We start from the raw sequence: 23972 nt of genomic DNA, 5'->3' as shown, positions 1-23972 counted from the left end.
TTCCTGCCCCAACTCCTACACACATTCAGTAGGTCTTCCTGTTTTCTCTGAGCCTGCTTCGGTTTTCTTTACAAACTGGGGCAATAAAAGTATTTGACAAAGTTCAACATCTATTCATGATAAAACTCAATAAAATAGGTATAGGAAAAAAATTTACTCAACACAACAAGGGCCATATATGAAAATTCCACAGGCAACATCATACATAATGGTGAGGAGTTGAAAGCTTTTTCTCTAAGATCAGAACAAGACAAGATGCTCATTCTCACCACTTCTATTCAACATAATACTGAAAATCCTAGCCATAACAATAACACAAGAGAAAGAAATAAAAGGCATCCAAATGTGAAAGAAGTAAAATTATCTTTCTTTGAAGATGACATAATTGTATATCTAGAAAGCCCTAAAGATTTCACCAAAAAAAACTTACAACCAATAAACAAATTTAGTAATATTGCAAGATATGAAATCAACATACAAAAATTAGTAGCATTTTGTTTGTTTGAGATAGGGTGTCAATCTTCACCCAGGCTGGAGGGAAATGGTGAAATCACGGCTCACTGCAGCCTTGACTTCTAGGGTTCAATCAATCCTCCCACCTCAGCCTCCTGAGTAGCTGGGATTACAGGTATGTGCCATCACACCAGCTAATTTTTGTATTTTTTTGTTGAGACAGAGTTTCAACATGTTTTCCAGAGTGGTCTTGAACTCCTGGGCTCAAATGATCTATCTGCCTCTCTCTCATAATATGCTGGGATTACAGGCATGAACCATCGCACCGGCCAATACCGTTTCTTTATACCAAGAATGATTTAGCTAAAAAGTAAATCAAGAGAATAATTACATTTAAGTTAGCATCAAAAAGAATAAAATACTTAGAAATAGATTTAACAAAAGAGGTGAAAAATCTGTACACTTAAAAACTGTAAAACATTAATGAAAAAATTGAAGAAGACACGAATAAATGGAATAACATCCCATGTTCACAGACTGGAAGAATGAGTATTATTAACATGTCCACATTACTCAAGGTGATTTACAGATTCAACACAATTCCTATCAAAATTGCAATGATATTTTTGCAGAAATAGAATAAAACAATTCTAAAATTTATATGGAAACTTTAAAAATCCCAAATAGTCAAAGCAATCTTGAGAAAGGAGAATAAAGTTTCTAATTTCAAAGCTGTAGTATTCAAAACAGTACGGTGTATGGTGCTAGCATAGGAACAGGCACATAGTCCAATGGAACACAAGAGAGTTTACAAATAAACTCAAGCATATATGGTAAACTAATTTTCACAAGTGTGACAAGAATGGACATTGGAGAAAGGACAGTTTCTTAAACAAGTGGTGCTGGGGAAACTAGATATCACTGTGCAAAAGAATAAAATTAGACCCTTATATTTCACCATACACAAATATCAACTCAAAATGAATTAAAGACTTTAGTGTAAGACCTGAAACTTATAAAGCTCCTAGAAAAAAATATATAGGTGAAAAACTCCTTTACATTAGCCTTGGCAATGTCTTATTGGATATGACACCAAAAGGTTAGGCAACAAAAGTAAAAATAAACAAGCTGGCCTATATCAAACTAAAACACCGCACAGCAAAGGAAACAGTCAGCAAAATAAAAAATCAACCTCTGGATTGGGAAAAAAATATTTGCAGAACACATTTCTAAACAAGAGCTAAATATCCAAAATATATTATATACGGAACTCACACAACCCAATGACCAAAAAACAAATCACCTGATTTTAAAATGGGCAAAGGACCCAAATAGTCTTCCGAAGCAGACATAGAAATGGTCAAAAGTTATATGAAAATGTGCTCTTATCGTTAATCATTAGGAAAATGCAAATCAAAACCTGGTATCTATTGAGTTCCCATTATATTTCAAGCAGTTTGAAAAGTGCTTAACATGAATTATCTCTTTTAGTTCTCATGACAATTCCATAAAGTAAATATTATTAGTATCTCCATTTCATAGGAAACTAAGAATCAGAACAATTAAAAACTATATAACTTGAAAGTGGCTAAACCAGAATTTGAAGTGAAGGCTTTTATCAGATTTCAGAATGTATGACATCTTTAAGGTCAAATATTACACTTCACTTGTTTATATATCCTAGGAATTATAATACTGCCTAGTATACATTGGGACTTTAAGACATATTTATAAAGCAAGCACTATTTTTGATCATCAATAATACACTTCATCAATACTAGATCTTCAATAATATACTACAAAAAATACACTGGTTAAAATTAGACAAATATAAAAATGCTTATTTTTCATCTAAGTGCCAGCAGAAGTTTCAAACAAAGTTTGACATCTTCTTTATACAACATCAAGTTACACTGGCTGAATAGTTTGTCTGTAAGATGACTGCATCCTTTCAATTACATTTTACCCTAAAATTTTATAATAAAATGTGTCAAATATGCGTTTTCCTTATCTGATGAAAACATAACCAATTAAAAATATTGAGACATATTTCGCCTGGCGCGGTGGCTCACGCCTGTAATACCAGCACTTTGGGAGGCTGAGGCGGGCAGATCACAAGGTCAGGAGATCGAGACCATCCTGGCTAACATGGTGAAACCCCGTCTCTACTAAAAAATACAAAAAAAAAAAAAAAAAAAAAAAATTAGCCGGGCGTGGTGGCAGGCGTCCATAGTCCCAGCTACTCGGGAGGCTGAGGCAGGAGAATGGCAAGAACTCGGGAGGCGGAGCTTGCAGTGAGCCGAGATCGCGCCACTGCACTCCAGCCTGGGCGACAGAGCGAGACTCCGTCTCAAAAATAAACACATAAATAAAATAAATATGGAGACATAGTTGCTCTTGTCTCAAGGCAAAATACTTTGATTCTTTCTGGTTCTAAAGGCTGTTTTGTGCACAGAGCTTTTCATGCTGAGTTGAGATTATACCCTTTGCCTTTTGCAATTATAAAGAATTAATAACTGATTACATAAACTGAAATATCTTGTCAGATATGCAATCCTGTTTCCAAAGTAAAATGACAACCAAACAAACAAAATGCAAAGTAATACAACTCCCAGCCCAGGCTGGGTCCCAAGATATATCATACCCAGCAAATATCAAACAATATTTAACTAATAGACTTGTCAGGAAAGACAAACACTCCACCGGGGCTACCTTGTTAATAATGATCAAACTGTGACACCCATAAATTTTATTCTAAGGACTTTGTAAACTAATCACATTCCCTGTTCATTTCTTTCCTGTCTTGAGGGTGGCAGATCACACTGGAAGGTTACAAGGTATTATTTACATTTTGAAAGTCCTTGCCAAATGAAAATATGAGAAGTTGAATAGTTATCATCCCTTATAAATTATTGTAATTATGTTTTCTATACTGAAAGAAGAGCGTTGACTGCACAGCGTTATAATGATTTTAAAATTTACTTGTTTTAATCATTTTACAACTAAGATACTGAACATAGCTATTAATAAGTAATTACACCATTTATCCTTATTTGTTTTCCCATGACATTCTTCTTTTATCTTTGGCAAATTTTACAAACTGAAGATGCAGAAATTCTTACCCACCTAACATTATCCTTATTCCTGTTTTAGAGTACCCATCCAAAAAAGAAAGAAAGAAAGAAAGAAAGAAAGAAAGAAAGAAAGAAAGAAAGAAAGAAAGAAAGAAAGAAAGAAAGAAAGAAAGAAAGAAAGAAAGAAAGAAAAAGGAAAAAAGCCTAATGAAAATAGCCTCTTCCAAAGGGAACAGATAATCCAAGATGTGAATGTAGTACTTAGAAATTTTAGATGCTTTCAAGTCAGAACCAACCACTGAATGACTCATTAGGCTTTAGTAACTTGAATATAACCTCTTAAGAACATGATGTGCCATCTATTTATTTATTTTTTTAATTATTTTTTACCCAAGTTTTACTATTTATTGTATATCTGATTGTCTAAAATGACAGGACAAAAATAATTTGAGAAGCTTCTCTCTTCTTATCTATGTTTATTACTTGACTTGTATCATTACCCTTAAGTAAACAATAAATTTAGCAAGGTTAGGATCCTGAAGCCTAAAAAGATAATAATGCTTCCTTTGGAGCTTAATGTAGCATCAGAGAAGAACGTGAACACTGGAATGAAATGGTGAAGTGGTTGGCTACCTCATAAACCTATTACAATAACTTTTCACATCATAATCTTAGCATTTCACTTCATTCCATTGCAGAAAAGGAACACATGGAGGGAGGAAACATGGGTGGAAGGAGGACTTCGATAAAAATTTGTTTATAAAAGAAAGCCAGTGATCTAATAAATAGTAACATAGATGTAAATCATGGCAAAGTCTTGTCATTACATCAGTAAATCTGTGGTGCTCTTTCATTTTACAGGTTGCATTAAAATACCCAGGTATACAACCTCTTTCTGAAGTTAAATAATAAATAATACATGCAGAATACAGAGAAGGGCAATGTATCAATGGTGTTTCTTCCACGCACTTCAATTTTATCACAATTAATGGTATCATCAGTAGTTATCTGCCTCTGGTAAGAACCACTAAATTATTCACACTGTGGCTTTCATCTCCCCACCATCCCTCACACAATTACACTTGCCCACATAAACAGATTCACCCTGCTTCCATGTAGCACCCTATTTTCCTTAGGCTTTTTTGAGAAACACTCTCAAAATGGGGATGGTAAAAACATATCATTTTCCCCTTTCCTGTTTGAATTCTATGATGTCCACCATTGTCAAAGACCCAGGACCTTGGTCATCTCTTCCACACAAAGCCTAGAATTTCATACACTCTACTGGCTTTAACTCTCACAAATAATGAAACCTTGACTCCAACTACATGCTTGAAGTCTGCTAAGTCAATCAAATCCACTAAGACTGCTATTACCTCCTCTGCCGAAGGTATGCTGTATCCTTGTAATAATATGTTGGCTGTTTCAACATGATATGATCACACTAACAGCCTTTAAAATAAAAAATCAAAAGCCCTGTGTACTTTCTACCAAAGAGGAAGGAAGCTTACTCTCTTCCTTGCCTTTATGTTACTGCATTGTTTGGCTCTTTTAAAATGTCTGCAATATATTTTAAGTACCAATTAGAGTATTTTAGTGAAATAGCCTTTTCGGGTTGTATTTACTGTTTTCACCCTCCCTAGGATTCACATGTAAGACCACAAAGGAGTTTATTAGGATCAATTGGGGTGCCAGTGTTGTTTATGGTTGCCCCTCTCTTGTGAATACTCAACATGCAGTTGGAGGAACTGCCACATGTCAAAATCTCACCCTTTCTTCCCATTGGGTGATATTTTTCAAGAAGGCTCCATTTTGGCCAACTCACGCATTCTGCTAGTCAGGCCCACATATATATTAATCCTAAATGGGCAAAGGTTAGTCTCAAACTAAGAACATTTTTACTATGCACAAATACATAAAAAGTTGTTATATTATTTTGTTTCCTCCATTTCACAATGTTCTTGTCTTTACTCTATGTTCCTAATCAATAATTAACCCTAAATTGAAAGAAGGGAAGAAGTCTGACAAGGTGACAGAGAGAAAACATGTAACAAAACAGTCAAAGAAAAAAATATGCTAATAAGTCAGCCTCACTAATGTGAATAAATTATTTCCATGACTCTTTTCTGTAATCACTTCTGTCAAGTAATCACAATGTGCCCTAAAACCTGATAGTTAAATTAAAATTAGCAACTTTCATTGAGTGTTACAGTAATTTTGTATTTCCAGTCACAATAGCATGTTGTATGGTTGCAGGGCACTCATTTGTTCATCCCTTCATTCATTTAACAGCATATGTTATATGCTTATTATATTCTGGATGGATGTGAATATAAGTAATTGCACTATCGCAGGTTAAGGGAAGATGAGCAGTTTGGACCAGAACCAATGGGAGTACAAAGGAGAGTGTCATCAATTCTGCTTGGTTGAGTCAGAGAAAGCTTAACAGAGGAGAATACACAAGAGGTTTGTTCTTGCAGGATAAAAGTCTTAGTCTATCAAGGGAACAGTAAGAAAGAACATTACAGACAGAACGAAAGTTTGTGCAAGATATGAAATAATGAAACTTGTCCAAAGAACTGTAAATAGATCCATATACTTGGAAAGCCTTAGAAGCTGCAGACTTTGGTGTCAGAAAAGCTGGATTTGAATACAGCTCCAACATTTACAGCTTTGGTAATTTTGGTCAGGTCACTTAATCTTCCAACACTTCTATTTTACTCATTTTGAAAATGAGGATAGCAATGGTATTCACCTCAGATTTTGGGATATGGATTGAATAACATATGTCATTTTATAGAGTTTCACACTGCTTTTGGCATGTGGAAAATACCATACAATTGCAAGAAGTTGTCATAGTTGAAGCTGTCATCATGGTTGTTGCTGTTAACATAAGAAAAAAGAGGAGATAAAGTTGAAGAGGATTGTGGATGTTCTGCTAAGACATCTGACACACACATCTTTAAATGTTAATTTAAAAGTTAATTTCATTAACAACATTTTTCAAAATTGAGTGAAATCCATTCTTAAACCTTAACATCCTTTATATGTACAACTTAAACTTCTAGTTATATTTCTATATCAACCTTCAATACTTTCACGAATCCCTTCCTTGGCCCACATTCTTACAATTGTCAATTTACTGTTATGTTTAGCCATGTAATTCTAAGCATTTTCCCAAGATGCAAAAATTAATTTTCTTTTTCGTCTTCACTTGCAGTCATTTCCGTGAATAAGGAATTAAACTTTTAACTTGACACTTTCATCGTAAAATGTCCCAGACCTCTTTTTGTCAATCTTCATTTTTATTTCACCATACTCATTTGTTCAACTGATTAATAGTTAAGAAAACAGAAAAAATACTTTCATACACATGCTTTAATAGAACTACAAGGCTGACATAATTATATTAATTTATGGCATATAAATATTGCTTTCATTATATATTGTCAAAATCATGTTTTTAAATAAATGTTTTAAATAAATACTTAAAACAAAAATCATGTTTTAAATGAATGTATACAGATTATTTGATTCAAATATCCTGGTTTGAAAATTTATTAAAAAGCTATTTATGGAAGCTATCAGGAAGACTTTTATGCATGAAAATGATTTTATGCATGAAAAAATGCAAAAGTATACATTTTGTACTATGCTTCAAAATAGTCATTTCCCTAATTCTCACCCATGATATATTTACATTGCCAAATTCCTCCTACTGAACTAGCAGAAAGTAAAAAAAAAAAATCAGACATAAAGATGTTTAAAGCAAAATATATAATCCAAAGTAGTTACACTTTGCATGTATGCAAGAATACTACCTTTAAATTTTGCCCGTAGTAAAATCATTTTTAAAAAATTATTTTTAAAATAACATTGTCTTGGGATTAAGAGGAATGAAACCTTAAATATTGAGGAGTATATAAAGTAAGGACATTTCAGCATACTTACTGTGATATCATTCATATACCATAAAATTCACCCATTTAAATGATTTTAGTATATTAAATGATTTTAGTATATTAACAGAATTAGGTAACCACCCCACAATCTAAGTTTAAAACACAGATTAATCACTCCTACAAAAACCATGTACCCATTACAGACAGTCCTAATACCCTCTCCAGCCCTAGGCACCATTATCTATTTTCTTTCTATCAATTTGCCTGTTCTGAACATTTCATATAAATGGAATCATACAAATGGTCTTTCATAATTGGCTTCTTTCCCTTAGTGTAATGTTTTCAGGGTTCATTCATTTTGTATCATATATCAATAATTAATTCCTTTAATTCCTGAATAATATTCTTTGTGTGAATATAGCACAATTTGTTTATCCATTCATCAGTTGATAGATGATATGGTTTGCCTTTAAACCCACCCTAACCTCATCTTGATTTGCAGCTCCCATAATTCCCACATGTTGTGGGAGGGACCCAATGGGAGATAATTGAATCATTGGGGCAATTTCGTCCATACTGTTCTCACAGTAGTGGATAAGTCTCATTCAATCTGATGTTTGTATAAGGGGTTTCCCTTTTTTTTTGGCTCTGATTCTTTCTTGTGTGCCACGATGTAAGATATGCTTTTCACCTTCTACCATGATTGTGAGGCCTCCTCAACCACGTGGAACTGTGAGTCCATTAAATCTCTTTTTCTTTATAAATTATCCAGTCTCAGGTATGTCTTTATCAACAGCATGAAAATGGACTAATACAGTAAATTGGTATCAATAGAGTGGGGCATTGCTGAAAAGATACCTGGAAATGTGGAAGCAACTTTGGAACTGGGTAACAGGCAGAAGTTGGAACACTTTGGAGGGTTCAGAAGAAGATAGAAAAATGTGGGAAAGTTTTGAACTTCCTAGAGACTTGTTGAGTGGCTTTGATCAAAATGCTGATAGTGATATGGACAATGAAATTCAGGCTGATGTGGTCTCAGATGGAGATAAGGAACTTGTTGGGAACTGGAGTAAAAGTGACTCTTGATGTTTTAGCAAAGAGGTTGGCAGCATTTTGCCCCTACCCTAGATGTCTGTGGAACTTTGAACTTGAGGGAGATGATTTAGGGTATCTGGCAGAAGAAACTTCTAAGCAGTAAAGCATTCAAGAGGCAACCTCGGTGCTGTTAAAAGCTTTCAGTTTTAGAAGGGAAAGAGCATTTGCAGCCTGATAATGCAATAGAAAAGAAAAACATGTTTTCTGAGGATAAATTCAAGCAAAAATTCGTGTAAGTAATGAGGTGCCAAATGTTAATCACCAAGACAATCAGAAAAACATCTCCAGGGTATTTCAGAGAACTTTCTGGCAGCACTTCCCATCACAGATCTGGAGGCCTAGGAGGAAAATATGGTTTTGTGGGCTGCGTCCAGTGCCCCACTGCTGTGTGCAGCCTAGGGACTTGGTGCCCTGAGTCCCAGCTGCTCTAGTCATGGCTAAATGGGGCCGAGGTACAGATTGGGCCATGACTTCAGAAAGTGCAAGCCCAAGCCTTGGCTGATTCCACATGCTGTTGATCCTGTGGCTACACAGAAGTCAAGAATTGAGGTTTGGAAACTTTTGCCTAGATTTCAGAGGATATATGGAAACACCTGGATGTCCAGGTAGAAGTTTACTGCAAGGGCAATGCTCTCATGGAGAACCTCTGCTAGGGCAGTGCAGAAGGGAAATATGGCATTGCAGCCCCCACATGGAGGCCCCACTTGGGCACTGCCTAATATGGAGCTGTGAGAAGAAGGCCACCATCCTCTAGATCCTAGAATGGTATGTCCAACAACAGCCTGCACTGTGTGCCTGAAAAAGATGCAGACACTTGATGCCAGCCCATGAAAGCAGCCTGGAGGGAGACTGTATCCTGCAAAGTCACAGGGCCAGAGCTGCCCAAGACTGTGAGAACCCACCTCTTGCATCAGGGTGACCTGGATATGAGATGTGGAGTCAAAGGAGATCATTTTGGAGCTTTAAGATTTCAGACTTGCATGGGGCCTTTAGCCTCTTCATTTTGGCCAATTTCTCCCATTTAGAATGGGTGTATTTAACAAATGCCTGTACCCCCATCATATCTAGGAAGTAGCTGACTTCCTTTTGATTTTACAGGCTCATAGACATAATGGACTTGCCTTGTCTTAGATGAGACTTTGGATTATGGGCTTTTGAGTTAATGCTGAAATGAGTTAACACTTTGGGGGACTGTTGAGAAGGCATGATTGGTTTTGAAATGTGAGGACATGAGATTTGGGAGGGGCCAGGGCAGAATGATATGGTTTGGCTGTGTCCCCACCCAAATCTCATCTTGAATGGTAGCTCTCATAATTCCCTCATGTTGTGGGAGGGACCCAGTGGGAGATAATTGAATAATAGGGGTGGTTTTACCCATACTATTCTCATGGTAGTGAAAAAGTCTCATGAGATCTGATGTTTTTATAAGGGGTTTCCCCTTTTATTTGACTCTGATTCTCTCTTGTATGCCGCTATGTAAGACATGTCTTTTGCCATGATTGTGAGACCTACCCAGCCACATGGAACTGTGAGTCCATTAAAACTGTTTTTCTTTATAAAATACCCAGTAGTGGGTATGTCTTTATCAGCAGCGTGAAAACAGACCAACACAATGAACATTTGAGTTGTTCCTATATTTTGCTTATGATAAAAGATGCTATTATTACTACTTAGATACAAATTTTACATGCATGTATGTTTTAATTTAACTTGGTATATACATAAGAGAAGCATTGTCATAAATTAAACACTATGCTTAACCTTTTGAGAAATTGCCGAACTGTTTTCCAAACCACTGTACCATTTTACATCCCCACCTGCAATGTGTGAAGATTTCAGCTTATTAATATTTTATTAATAAAAACTATCAGTGTCTGCTGGAATGAAGTATATCCCATCAGGACAAGTTTTTTTGTAAGAATTCATTCCCTTACATTTTTGACATTTTCTAGAAGGGTTACTGACTTTGTGATGTGAAGTTATTGCCCATTCACCTACTTGTAAACAGTCTGTCTTTGCTTATAGCTATCCTAGTGAATGTAAGGTGGCACTGCACTGGGGTTTTAATTTTTTATTCACCACTTTCTCTTACAATCCATTTTGTTTTTTGATGGGCCAGTAGATATATCATCTTTTATTCCTGATTTTAGTTATTTGAATCTCTCATTTTGTGGGTCTAAATTGACCAATGATAGTTTTTCAATACTGTTGGTCTTTTCAGGTAATCAACTTTGATTTTGTTGATTTCTCCATTATCTTTCTATTCAATATTGATTTATTTTTCCTCTAATATTTGTTATTTTTTCCTTCTATTTTTCTGAGTTAGGCTTGGTCTTTTCTGTTTGTTTTTTAATGTGGAATATTAGGTTGGTGATTTGAAATTCTTTTTTTTTTAACATAGATGTTTACAGCAATAAATTTCCCTCTGATTATTGCTTTTGCGTATCCCATGAGTTTTCATATATTGTGTTTGTTTCTTTTCTTTTTCCAAAGGTGCTTTTTAATTTCTCTGGTGATTTCTTCTTCGAACAAGAAACTGTTATGTAAGACTATGTTGCTTAATTTCCATATATTTCTGAATTTTCCAAATTTGCTTCTGCTATTGACTTTTTATTTTATTCCAATGTAGTTAGAGAACATATATTTTGTTATTTCAATCTTTTTTAAGTTTAATGACACTTGTTTTATGGCCTGAGTGGTTAACAGCCAGTAGAAAACTTACATATATGCAATCCACATTTTAAAGAAATACTCTATTTTATAATTTAAATCAATGTAGTTATACTATTTGTAACATCATAAAATACTATTGTTGCCTTTGATAACTTTGAATCCATTAATGCTTGTATACATGAATTAGAACTTAAATGCATAAATACCTATCCTTTCTAAATATATTTATTTTCATTTTATCCTTTTGATTAACAAATAATAATTGTACATATTTATGGGTTACACAGTGAAGTTTCAATATATTTAATGTACGGCAATCCCATCAGGGTAATCAGCATATCCATCATGTCAAGAATTTATCATTTCTTTGTGTTGGGAGTATTCAATATCTTCCTTCCAGCTATTTAAAACTCATTAAATAATAGTCTTGACCATAATCACCCTGAAGTGGTATGTAACCCTACAATTTATTCTTCCTACCTAGCTATATATTGTATTCTTTAACAAATCTCTTCCTATGCCTCTCTTCCCCTACCCTTTTCAACCTCTAATATTCTCTGTTCTACTTTTTATTTTTATGAGATCAACTTTTTTTTAACTTCCACATATGAGTGAGAAGATGCAGTGTTTAACTCTCTGTGCCTGTCTCATTTCACCTAACATAATGTCCTCCAGTTTCATCCATGTTACAGCAAACCTTTCTAAATCTAATGCTTATATCATCCTGTCCTTACACTTGAGATTGTCTCTGTTTTCTTTGAGATATTGCCACTTTACCAGGAGTAGGAAGTAAACACTAATTTATTGCTTTTAAAAATAGCTTGCTTTCCAAATTATTCCATAAAATATCAAATATTTTCAAAAATTATTAGTGGAGGAAACGTAAGAACAGCATCAAATGCTCTACATTACACTGGTAGACTAAAACTAGCTTCATCCATATTTGTAACTCTATCTATAACCCTCTCCTCTACTCTCATCTATAGGCACATCTATGCTTAGCATGCAGTGTATATCCAATATGAATATTGGTTTGTCTTTTCGGCAAGTCCGGTCATACTGTCATCAACGTAAAATATCTACAGAAGCCGAAGTTTTTCTCATAAAAACAGAGGAGAACTCTTTCTGAGTGGACACTTCTCTCCAGGAAACATAAGAATTTGGAACTCCAGACAAATCCCGCAACATCTGCCACTGAAGCAAACTATAACTTTCCCCAAAGAGAAGAAAAAGATCAATAGGTACAATAAGTTTATAATGTTATAAACTTTTCCCAAAGAGAGGAAAAAGAAAAATAACTGCTAAACAATGGGGTAGCCAGTAGAGCTTGAGAGGATAGAAAATGAACCTAATATAGAACTACCTAAAAATCAAGACGATGCAAATGTATAGAACAGAAAGACGGGCAGCAACTTCACATCACAAAGTCAGTAACCCTGATAGAAAATGAAAAGAGTACAAGGGAATGAATTCTTACAAAAAAAACTTGTCCTGATGAGATATATTTCATTCTGGCAGACATCAATAGTTTTTTATTAGTAAAATATTTATTCTATGTGCAGCACTGACAATTGTAACATATCTTTAGGTCATGCATTTCCAAATGTATCACAACTTGTTCATTGTTCACATGTCCCCCTTTTAGTAAAAAAACTCTTTCATTCTTTTCATTTCTGTTTTTCTTTTCTTTTTCAAGGTTTTATAACTATCTTTGTGTCCCATTTTTGTATTATAATCCATTTGGCCTCTTCCCTCAATTTTACTTGTATATTCTTCAGTGGTTTCTCCAAATTCTTATAATTGATTCTGCAATTATTATACTTCATAAAATTTTCAAACATTTGCTAAGTGAGTAAATACTCAAAACATATTACATGCTTTAAGAAAGTAAACACTGAGAAACATACATTTTACTTATGAATGCTGGTATACTCCATATTAGCATTAAAAGACATGGAGCATATGTAACATGTCAAGTATAGATATCCCAATCATGGTTTCAAAAAGATTAATAAACACTCAAAAATGTATATAAAGGATATATGTCAGTTTTGTCAACATTTCTAAATCTATGGTTTTTACCTACTCATGAGAGTCTCTTGTGATTCTTGGCTGAGGTAGTGACATAAATGTATACTCAGCTGAACCTTGAAGAGAAATAAAGAAAACAATTCTGTGGTTTTGGAGAAGCAGAAGTTGAATTATTAGTAGAGCCTTAAAGCAAACACATGGGACTAGAAATGCTTTTTCTGTTAAAGGAAGTTGCAGATAGATAATATGAGAAGTTTAGTGTATGATCTTACACAAATATAAGTGACTTTTGGTTGGGAGCAAGATGGACAAAAAGGAACAGCTCCAGCCTCCAGCTCCCAGCATGAGCGATACAGAAGACGGGTGATTTCTGCATTTTCAACTGAGGTACTGGGTCCATCTCACTGAGGAGTGCTGGACAATTGGTGCTGCTCAGCTGGTGCAGCCCAACCAGAGAGAGCTGAAGCAGGGTGAGGCATCGCCTCATCTGGGAAGCACAAGGGGGAAGGGAATCCCTTTTCAGAGCCAAGGGAAACTGAGACACACAACACCCAGAAAATCGGGTAACTCCCACCCTAATACTGCGCTTTACCAAGGGTCTTAGCAAATGGCACATCAGGAGATTATATCCCACACCTGGCCTGGAGGGTCCCATGCCCACGGAGCCTCCCTCATTGCTAGCACAGCAGTCTGAGATCAAACTGCAAGGTGGCAGCGAGGCTGGGGGAGGGGCGCCCACCATTGCTGAGGCTTAAGTAGGTGAATAAAGTCACCGGGAAGCTCAAACTGGGTGGAGCACACCACAGCTCAAGGAGGCCTGCCTGTCCCATAGACTCCACCTCTGGGGACAGGGCAGAGTTAACAAAAAACAGCATAAACCTCTGCAGATGTTAATGACCCTGTCTGACAGCTTTGAAGAGAGTAGTGGATCTCCCAACATGGAGGTTGAGATCTGAGAACGGACAGACTGCCTGCTCCAGTGGGTCCCGGATCCCTGAGTAGCCTAACTGGGAGACATCCTCCACTATGGGCAGACCGACACCCCACAGCTCACACGGTGGGGTACACCCCTGAGACAAAGCTTCTAGAGCAAGAATCAGACAGCAGCACTCGCTGTTCAGCAATATTCTATCTTCTGCAGCCTCTGCTGCTGATACTCAGGCAAACAGGGTCTGGAGAGGACCTCAAGCAATCTCCAACAGACCTACAGCTGAGGGTCCTGACTGTTAGAAGGAAAACTAAGTAACAGAAAGGACACCCACACCAAAACCCCGTCAGTACATCACCATCATCAAAGACTACAGGCTAAAACCTGTAAAACCACAAAGCTGGGGAAAAAGCAGGGCAGAAAAGCTGCAAATTCAAAAAATCAGAGCACATCTCCCCCTCCAAAGGAATGCAGCTCATCACCAGCAGTGGATCAAAGCTGGATGGAGAATGACTTTGATGAGTTGAGAGGAGAAGACTTCAGTCGATCAAACTTCTCAGAGCTAAAGGAGGAACTATGTACCCAGCACAAAGAAATTAAAAATCTCGAAAAAAGAATGGAGGAATGGATAACTAGAATAATCAATGCAGAGAAGGCCATAAACGAACTGACAGAGATAAAAACCATGACACGAGAAATACATGACAAATGCACAAGCTTCAGTAACTGACTGGATCAACTGGAAGAAAGAGTATCAATGACTGAAGATCAAATGAACAAAATGAAGTGAGAAGAGAAGTCTAGAGAAAAAGAAATGAACAAAGCCTCCAAGAAATATGGGATTATGTGAAAAGACCAAATCTACATCTGATTGGGGTGCCTGAAAGTGAGGGGTAAAATGGAACCAAGTTGGGAAACACCCTTCAGGATACCATCCAAGAGAACTTCCCCAACCTAGTAAGGCAGGCCAAAATTCAAATTCAGGAAATACAGATAACACCACAAAGATACTCCTCGAGAAGAGCAACTCCAAGACACATAATTGTCAGATTCACCAAAGTTGAAATGAAGGAAAAAATGTTAAGGGCAGCCAGAGAGAAAGGTCGGGTTACCCATAAAGGGAAGCCCATCAGACTAACAGCATATCTCTTGGCAGAAACTCTCCAAGCCAGAAGAGAGTGGGGGCCAATATTCAACATTCTTAAAGAGAAGAATTTTCAACCCAGAATTTCATATCCAGCCAAACTAAGTTTCATCAGTGAAGGAGAAATAAAATTCTTTACAGACAAGCAAATGCTTAGAGATTTTGTCACCACCAGGCCTGCCCTACAAGAGATCCTGAAGGAAGCACTCAACATGGAAAGGAACAACCGGTACCAGCCATTGCAAAAACAGTCCAAAATGTAAAAATATCACAATGACAGGATCAAGTTCACACATAACAATATTAACCTTAAATGTAAATGGACTAAATCCTTCAATTAAAAGACACAGACTGGCAAATTGGATACAGAGTCAAGATCCATCAGTTTGCTGTATTCAGGAGACCCATCTCACATGCAGAGACACACATAGGCTCAAAATAAAGGGCTGGAGGAAGATCTACCAAGCAAATGGAGAACAAAAAAAGCAGGGGTTGCAATACTAGTCTTTGATAAAACAGACTTTAAACCATCAAATATAAAAGAGACAAAGAAGGCCATTACATAACAGTAAAGGGATTGATTCAACAGGAAGAGCTAACTATCCTAAATATGTATGCACCCAATACAGGAGCACCCAGATTCATAAAGCAAGTCCTTAGAGATTTACAAAGAGACTTAAACTCCCATACAATAATAATGGGAGACTTCAACACCCCATTGTCAACATTAGACAGATCAACGAGACAGAAAGTTAACAAGGATATCCAGGAATTGAACTCATCTCTGCAGCAAACAGACCTAATAGACATCTACAGAACTCTCCACCCCAAATAAACAGAATGTATATTCTACTCAGCACCACATCACACTTATTCCAAAATTGACCACATAATTGGAAGTAAAGCACTCCTCAGCAAATGTACAAGAACAGAAATTATAACAAACTGTCTCTCAGACCACAGTGCAATCAAACTAGAACTCAGGACTAAGAAACTCACTCAAAACCGCTCAACTACATGGAAACTGAACAACCTGCTCCTGAATGACTACTGGGTACATAACGAAATGAAGGCAGAAATAAAGATGTTCTTTGAAACCAATGAGAACAAAGATACAACATACCAGAATCTCTGGGACACATTTAAAGCAGTGTGTAGAGGGAAATTTATAGCACTAAATGCCCACAAGAGAAAGCAGGAAAGATCTAAAATTGACACTCTAACATCGCAACTAAAAGAACTAGAGAAACAAGAGCAAACACATTCAAAAGCTAGCAGAAGGCAAGAAATAACTAAGATCAGAGCAGAACTGAAGGAGATAGAGACACAAAAAAACCCTCCAAAAAGTCAATGAATCCAGGAGTTGGTTTTTTGAAAAGACCAACAAAATTGATAGACCGCTAGCAAGACTAATAAAGAATAAAAGAGAGAAGAATCAAATAGACACAATAAAAAATGGTAAAGGGGATATCACCATCAACCCCACAGAAATACAAACTACCTTCGGAGAATACTATAAACACCTCTATGCAAATAAACTAGAAAACCTAAGAGAAATGGATAATTCCCTGGACACTTACACTCTCCCAAGACTAAACCAGGAAGAAGTTGAATCCCTGAATAGGACAACAGCAAGCTCTGAAATTGAGGCAATAATTTATAGCCCACCAACCAAAAAAAGTCCACGACCAGATGGATTCACTGCCGAATTCTACTGGAGGTACAAGGATGAGCTGGTACCATTACTTCTGAAACTATTCCAATCAATAAAAAAAGAGGGAATCCTCCCTAACTCATTTTATGAGGCCAACATCATCCTGATACCAAAGCCTGGCAGAGACACAACAAAAAAAGAGAATTTTAGACCAATATCCCTGATGAACATCGATGCAAAAATCCTCAATAAAATACTGGCAAACCAAATCCAGCAGCACATCAAAAAGCTTATCCACCATGATCAAGTGGGCTTCATACCTGGGATGCAAGGATGGTTCAACATACACAAATCAATAAACGTAATCCAGCATATAAACAGAACCAAAGACAAAAACCACATGATTATCTCAATAGATGCAGAAAAGGCCTTAGACAAAATTCAACAGCCCTTCATGCTAAAAACTCTCAATAAATTCAGTATTGATGGAACGTATCTCAAAATAGCAAGAGCTATTTATGACAAACCCACAGCCAATATCATACTGAATGGGCAAAAACTGGAAGCATCTCCTTTGAAAACTGTTATAAGACAGTGATGCCATATCTCACCACTCCTATTCAACATAGTGTTGGAAGTTCTGGCTAGGGCAATCAGGCAAGAGAAAGAAATCAAGGGTATTCAGTTAGGAAAAGAAGAAGTCAAATTGTCCTTGTTTGCAGATGACATGATTGTATATTTAGAAAACCCCATCACCTCAGCCCAAAATCTCCTTAAGCTGATAAGCAACTTCAGCAAAGTCTCAGGATACAAAATAAATCTGTGAAAATCACAAGCATTCTTATACACCAGTAACAGACAAACAGAGAGCCAAATCAGGAATGAACTCCCATTCACAATTGCTTCAAAGAGAATAAAATATCTAGGAATCCAACTAACAATGGATGTAAAGGACTTCTTCAAGAACTACAAACCACTGCTCAGTGAAATAAAAGAGGACACAAACAAATGGAATAACATACCATGCTCATGGATAGGAAGAAACAATATCGTGAAAATGGCCATGCTGCCCAACGTAATTTATAGATTCAATGCCATTCCCATCCAGCTACAAATGACTTTCTTCACAGAATTGGAAAAAACTGCTTTTAAGTTCATATGGAACCAAAAAAGACCCCACATTGCCAAGACAATCCTAAGTTAAAAGAGCAAACCTGGAGGCATCACACTACCTGACTTCAAACTATACTACAAGGCTACAGTAACCAAAACAGCATGGTACTGGTACCAAAACAGAGATATAGACCAATGGAACAGAACAGAGGCCTCAGAAATAATACCACACATCTACAACCATCTGATCTTTGACAAACCTTACAAAAACAAGAAATGGGAAAAGGATTCCCTATTTAATAAACAGTGCTGGGAAAATTGGCTAGCCATAAGTAGAAAGCTGAAACTCGATCCTTTCCTTATTCCTTATACGAAAATTAATTCAAGATGGATTAGAGACTTAAATGTTAGATCTAATGCCATAAAAACCCTAGAAGAAAACCTAGGTAATACCATTCAGGACATAGGCATGGGCAAAGAATTCATGTCTAAAACACCAAAAGCAATAGCAACAAAAGCAAAAATTGACAAATGGGATCTAATTAAACTAAAGAGCTTCTGCACAGCAAAAGAAACTACCATCAGAGTGAACAGGCAACCTACAGAATGGGAGAAAATTTTTGCAATCTACTCATCTGACAAAAGGCTAATATCCAGAACCTACAAAGAACTCAAAGAAATTTACAAGAAGAAAACAAACAACCCCATCAAAAAGTGGGCAAAGGATATGAACAGACAGTTCTCAAAAGAAGACATTCATACAGCCAACAGAAACATGAAAAAATGCTCGTCGTCACTGGCCATCAGAGAAATGCAAATCAAAACCACAATGAGATACCATCTCACACCAGTTAGAATGGCAATCATTAAAAAGTCAGGAAACAACAGGTGTTGGAGAGGATGTGGAGAAATAGGAACACTTTTACACTGTTGGTGGGATTGTAAACTGATTCAACCATTGTGGAAAACAGTATGGCGATTCCTCAAGCATCTGGAACTAGAAATACCATATGACCCAGCCATCCCATTACTGGGTATATACCCAAAGGATTATAAATCCTGCTGCTATAAAGACACATGCACACGTATGTTTATTGTGGCACTATTCACAATAGCAAAGACTTGGAATCAACCCAAATGTCCATCAGTGACAGACTGGATTAAGAAAATGTGGCAACTATACATCATGGAAAACTATGCGTCCATAAAAAAGGATGAGTTTGTGTTCTTTGTAGGGACATGGATGCAGCTGGAAACCATCATTCTCAGCAAACTATCGCAAGAACAGAAAACCAAACACTGCATGTTCTCACTCATAGGTGGGAATTGAACAATGAGATCGCTTGGACTCAGGAAGGGGAACATCACTCACCGGGGCCTATTATGGGGAGGGGGAGGGGGAAGGGATGGCATTGGGAGTAATACCTGATATAAATGATGAGTCGATGGGTGCAGCACACCAACATGGCACAAGTATACATATGTAACAAACCTGCACATTGTGCACATGTACCCTAGAACTTAAAGTATAATAAAAATAAATAAATAAATAAATAAATAAAAATAATAAATAAATAAAGAGTTTTCTAAGCAGATAACTGTTATAATTAGTGAAAAAGGTATATATACATGTATATATATGTGTGTGTGTGTATATATATATATATACAGAGAGAGAGAGAGAGAGAGATATGGGAGTATTCAATATCTTCTAGCTATTTGAAACTACATTAAATAATAGTCTTGACCATAGTCATCCTGAAGTGGTATGTAACCCTACAACTTATTCCTCCTACCTAGCTATAGTTTTGTATTCTTTAACACATCTCTTCCTATGCCTCTCTTTCCCTACCCTTTTCAACCTTTAATATTCTCTGTTCTACTTTTTATTTTCATGAGATCAACTTCTTTTTAGCTTCCACATATGAGTGAGAAGATGCAGTGTTTAACTCTCTGTGCCTGTCTCATTTCACAGATATATATATACACACACACACACATATACATGTGTATATATATATGTATACACACACACATATACATGTGTATATATGTGTATACATACACACACACGGTTGTTGTCTTGTCACTGAAGAGTTTTCTAGAGGAGAGATAATAGATTTTCAACAGTCACTGAGAAGAATAAATGCAAGGGTCTTTACTACTATTTATTAAAGGGCTAGATTTTATTGAGAAGGAAACTGGATTCTCCTCTAGCCCTCTCATACGCTCCCAGGTAAATTCTTAAAGGGTAAAGGGATGGAGGATGACAGGGCATGTTTACTTTATAGGAGTGTTTTCTCAACATTACGTGCTTCTCGTAATCATGGGATGCCTGGTAGCCACCCCTACAGATTCTGATAGAATTGGCCTAGAGCTTGGACTGGGAATCTTGTAAGGTCTCCTGTTAATTCAGGTACAGCCTAGATTCATAACCACTTCTCTATAAGAAAGTATACAGCTAGACACAGATAGATAGATAGATAGATAGATAGATAGATAGATAGATAGATAGATAGATAGATACATTTTTTCCTTTAGATACACCCACACACACACACACACCAATGAAAGTTCCAGAATTCTTTTACTGCAAATGTCTTAGAGATAGCTATTCTGGTTGGAAGGTAGTCTGGAGATGTGTCTGGAAGCTGCAACTTTTCAGCAAGAATATTCTTTATTTATATTTTATTTGGAACGGCTGATGGTGGGGCAGGTGATTGCCACAAAACCCAAAAGCCTTTCTTGGCACCATTGCTGGTGAACACAAAAACTGAACTCTGGATTGTATCATTCTCTCAACACCTGTCATCTGTCCCTGACAATAAACAGAGCAAAGTCTTCATTAATTCTGGTTTAGAAAAAAATTACCTGAGATTCTCTTCACTCTGATAAACACAGAAATTGTGAGGGAGAGGGAGAATCAAATGGGAAAGCAAGGAAGAGAATTAGAGGGGAAAGGAGAGACAGATAAATTGACTTGCTGTGTATTTTTCTGTATGTCCTGTTATTTTCATATTCTATGGTCTCATAGGATCAGAATTGGGCTCCAGAATTTTAGAATACCAAAAGACTCCAGAATCTTTGAGTGTGTTGTATTTGCCTTCTCTTAAACGTTTATACATTTTCCCCAAAATGTGCTTTCTTAACACCTATATATCCTGTCTTTCTGTCATAATCTATATTTTGTATATCTTTTCAAGACCCAAATAGCCTAGCCACATATGTTTCAAAACTGCTTTGATGCTGTCTACAGTGAGTTTAACCATCTTGCTCTAACCACTTTATCAATAAACAGTACATTCTTTCCTTCAGGTCTTTGCTATGCAAAGTGGAAGAAAGAAAATTTCTTCCATTTTGCATTTCTCAACTGTACTAAACTGGAGTCTCACACTAGCTGAATATTTAGTTCTGCAATCAAAAAGGCCACCCATTATAGTTGCTTCCTATAAAGAAATCTTCAATTGAGGTATTTCTAATGTCTAAATTTTCAAAGAAAGGAAGATTTTCAGCTAGAAAAGACTTTATCAGTCTTTATCAGCTAGAAAAGACTTTATCAAGGGAGAACAGTTCAGCCAGCAGTCTCTACAGGACTTTGAAAATGTGAGAGTCAGTTCATCACTGCTTTCTTACATCTTGAATGTGTTTTCTTCAAATGTTGGCTATGATCTCTTTTCTTTGATTTCATGCTGACAGTCCCTAATTAAATTACAAGTGATTGAGCCTTTCCCTGGAGTATCCATTGATTAGCAATTATACTTTTGTTTTTCTATTCAGCTGGCATACATAGATTTGTTGACTGACATAACAGTTATCTTGTTTCACTATTGTTATTCTATTGCTTGTCTAATTTTGTACAGCTGTATAATATTGTTATACTACTACTTCTTATACTGTTGAGTAATAGTATGTTGTTTTCAAGGTATTAGGTATATATATTTGTGTAGCTTTAACCATTTTCTTCTAACTTTCACATCTCAGTTTTCAAGTCGAACTTGTATTCGGTCTCTGTTGAAATTAGTGAAAAGTTTAAGAATTGAGGCATCACATAGACTATGTTTAAATCTTCAATAGCTTCCTAATTAGCTGTGTATCTTTGGAAAGCTACACAACTTCAAAAGTCATGGTAATGTTCTTAACCTTACTATATAGCCATTGATAAAATCTTAAGCAAATGTATAGATGAGAGCATTTTTGTGGCCTATAAAACTCTATATAAATGTAATATATTTTATTATAAACTCTGTCATCAGCAATGGTCTTACTTTCAAAAGTAACAGGTAGTAACAGCATTCTATAATTTGAGAGGTATTTTTGGAAGAGTGCTTCAAACCACCCCACTCCTGTCAAAAACCAACAATTTTGCTTTTCAGCTTGAACTCATAGTCAAAATCCCACTAAGACAAGCCATTACCCAGTTATACACATTTATATCCTCAGAGAGATGACAAATATTCAGTGACAGTGCTATTTTGAGGTTAAAAGCCTGGGTGCTGAGACAACATTGCCTGGATTTAGATCCCGGCTCTGTCATTCACTAACTTTGAGAACTCAAGTGAGTTTGTCAACCTTTTTGTGTCTTAATTTCTCTGTGTGTAAAATGGCTATAATTGTAGTATCTGCCTCATAGAGTTGCAGTGATGTTTAAATGTACTAATAAACATTAGGAATTTAGAATAGAGGCTGGCACATCATTGACATTAAATAAAAGTTGTAACTCTTTGTTATTTTATCATTATTCCTTCACCCATCTGCCTTATATTAGCTGTTTCTTACCCACTAGCTGCTACCCATCTGACGTAGATAGCCAGCTCTCTTGAGGGAAGAGAGAGACCCTCTCACATTGTTTTGTATTGTTTTATACTCAGTACCTGTTTTAAGAAAAAACCAAGGAAGTGAAACCAAAGCCAGGCAGCCCGGCGCCAGGCCCAAAACCAGGCCTCAGCCTGCCTGGCCTAAACCTAGCAGTTAAAAATCAACTACACTGAAAAAAAGAACATTGTAAAACTCCCTGTTCTGTTTCACTCTGACCACTAGTGCATGAAACCGCTGTCACGTATCCCCTAGTTTGCTCAATCGCGACTCTTTCATGTAAAATATTTAGTGTTGTGAGCCCTTAAAAGGGACAGAAGTTGTACACTCAGGGAGCTCGGATTTTAAGATGGTAGCTTGCCAATGCTCCCAGGTGAATAAAGCCCTTCCTTCTACAACTTGGTGTCTGAGAGGTTTTGTCTGCAGCTCGTCCTGCTAGACTTCTTGGTTCCCTGACCAGGAAGCGAGGTAACTGGTGGTGGAGGCAGCCCCTTAGGCGGCTTAGGCCTGCCCTGTGGAGCATCCCTGCGGGGTACTCCAGCCAGCCAGAGCCACGTGATCCAAAGAGCGCTCCCAGGTGGGCAATTGCCCCAGTGGAACGCCTCACCAGAGCAGCTCCTAGCAGGCCCCCATGGAGGATTAACATAGGGCTGAACACCAGGAAGGAACTGTTACTTGGAGTCCGGACATCCGAAACTTGGTAAGACTAGTTTTTGAAACTTGCCCACTCCATTTGAATGGAAGTGTCGCCTGATCACCCATGGTGTGCCTGTATTGGCGCTTTTGTTTTGGTTTTGACTTGACTTGAATTGCTGGATACTTTGGTTTCGGTTTTAACTTCACTTGAATTTCTTGGTATTCTGATTTTGAATTTCTTGGTATTCTGATTTTGGTTTGGTATAAAAGATAACATTGTATGTGTGCCCTCTTTACCCATTCTTTGTTTTGTGGTGAGTGTGTGTGGTGTGAGAATGGTATTTTGTCTTGAGAAAGTATGGGTCAGGTGCAAAGTAAGCCCACCCCATTGGGAACTATGCTAAAAAATTTCAAGAAAGGATTCAATGGAGACTATGGAGTCACTGTGACTACAGGA

Source organism: Macaca fascicularis, chromosome 17, assembly GCF_037993035.2.
Source record: "Macaca fascicularis isolate 582-1 chromosome 17, T2T-MFA8v1.1".
NCBI classification, from domain to species: Eukaryota; Metazoa; Chordata; class Mammalia; order Primates; family Cercopithecidae; genus Macaca; species Macaca fascicularis.
The sequence above is the reverse complement of the archived record's forward strand: the minus strand, read 5'-3'. Positions refer to the sequence as shown.